This window comes from Gallus gallus, chromosome 1 (assembly GCF_016699485.2).
Source record: "Gallus gallus isolate bGalGal1 chromosome 1, bGalGal1.mat.broiler.GRCg7b, whole genome shotgun sequence".
Classification (NCBI taxonomy): domain Eukaryota; kingdom Metazoa; phylum Chordata; class Aves; order Galliformes; family Phasianidae; genus Gallus; species Gallus gallus.
This window is the reverse complement of record NC_052532.1, coordinates 41912598-41914800: the sequence shown is the minus strand read 5'-3', so window position 1 is coordinate 41914800 and position 2203 is coordinate 41912598.

The following is a 2203-nucleotide window of genomic DNA, read 5'->3' as shown; positions in this document are numbered from 1 at the left end:
CGGAGCCACTGCCGCGCCTTCCGCGCAGCCCCCACCGCTGGACTGAGAGCAGAGCCCTCCCGCAGCGTCTTCACCCCGGGTACGGCTCCGCTCCCTCCTCGGTCCGTCTGCCCGCTCAGCGCCGTGGTTCACACAGAGATGTCCGCACCGTCGCCGCTCCGAAGGCTGAAGACAGGGAGCTACGCGAGGTATAACAGCCCCCACCACTCCTGGCACAAACAAACAAACAAACAAACATACAAATAAGTAAATAAACAAACCACGGGGCCGCTTCTCAGCGTGGTTAGCTCCGGGGCCCAAATTCTGCTCTCGTTTACCTCTGCGCACCCCAGCTGACTTCAAAGAGAAAGAGGGATGCAGTCGAGGAGAGCACTGGCTCCGCGCGTGGCATTCGTTCTCCTTAAAAGCTTGCGAGCAGAAAGCTGACTTCAGCAAACCAAAACCATTTTAAAAGAGTTTGGACGGGTCCTGGGGGAGAAGGCGGCAAAGAATTTTATTTTATTTATTTATTTATTTATTCCTTTTTTAAATCTTGCGCTGAAGAGAGACAGCTTTGAAAAGCATCTTTCTTCAGGGAGCTCTCCCCTCCGGCAGGCGGCCCGGTTATTAAGGGCTGCGCGCAGATGTGCCGCTGTGTTTCCAGAGATGGAATATCTCCTAAACCTTCTGTGAAAGGGTGTGAGGTGTGATGGAGAGACGTTTCGTGGCCAGAGGTGGTGTGAAGGAGCTCGCCCCCGCCGTGCTCGGGGCTCCTGGAGGCACTCCGTCCCCTGGGGTGAGCCGGGGGGGAGGGGGGGGGGCGCACGGCGGGGGTGTTACCGCTCGGCACCCCGGGGCTCCCCGCGGGGAGCGCGGCTGTCGCCTCCTCCGCCCTCGCATTCCTCTGCCCTTCCTGAGCTCAGTACTTACTGACCCTAACGGAAGAATTAGGATCCCGCATAAATCGCACCGACTGCAGGCGTCTCGCTGCTGGAAAAAAAGAACGCGTTCGGGAAAGAAATGTGAGCGCGGGGACGGGACGAGACCCATCTCCCCGCGCAGGACGCTCAGCCCCGGCTCCGCGCTGGGGCCGCCTCTGGCACTGCTTGCCGCACTCGGCCGGGACAGCGCTGACACTCGTTGCGTGGATCTCCGCCACGGGTCCCCTCCAGTTCCTCATGTGTTTAAATAAAGTGAAAAAGCGACGGCATCAACACGGCGCACGAAGCTCCCCCCCCTCCCCTATTTCTAGCACTGTTATTTAGCTATGGGTGTCTGGACATAGAAAATACATATTTTAGTTTTGAATCTATTTTGTTCTCTTCCGCCCAGGACAGTTAAAACACGAAGTGTCTATGGGGAAATTGGAAGAAATGAACATTGCCTGAGAGTGAGCTAAACGAATGTGGGGTTACCATTCGCTTCCCTCCACACACAAACCCTCCGGTTATGCAGAAAAGTGGGAAGGAGAGGCCGCAAAGGTGTTTCGTGAGAGCTATTCCGCGCGGGGCAGGGGAAAAGGAGAGAGGTGATTTCGTCGAATGGGACCGAAAATGCCAACAGCTGCAGGGGGAAGAGGGTCCGTGAAATAGGAAGGGAAATGAAGACAGGTGCCCGGATGGTGCGAGGTTTCCAGCAGCAGCCGCCCCTTTGCCAAGGCAAAGTCACGCAAAGAGTCTTATTTATTTATTTATTTATCTATCTATCTATCTATCTATTTATTTATTTATTAATTTTCACTCCTCCCTCACCCCCCCATCCCCCTCCCGTTTTTTTTTCGTATTAGACTAGTTCGGGCAAGGCTAAAGCAAAATCCACCGAGAAATGCGAATCCCCGTGTCCATCGTTCGGTCCTGGCAGTGTCTGCTCCTCCCCACGGGGCCGAGGGAAGGCGCAAAAGTTCCCCCCGGGGCTTTTCCCGAATCTCCCGAGTATCCTCTGGGGGCTGCGGCAACCGCAAGTCACAGATTCACAACCTCGGCTGAGTCCGAGTTCTCCAGACATCCTGTTTGTGAGAAGGAACCACACGAAGTATAATTTATTACTGCGAGCAAAAAAGGCTCAATATATTTCAGTGCATACTGATACAAGTTGGGTTTGGAGAGTTGTTGGGCTGGTTTTTTTTGTTGTTTTTTTTTTGTTTGTTTGTTTTGTTTTGTTGTTGTTGTTGTTGTTGTTGTTGTTTTGATATGAACATCGCCATTCCGATGTTTAAAAGCAAAGA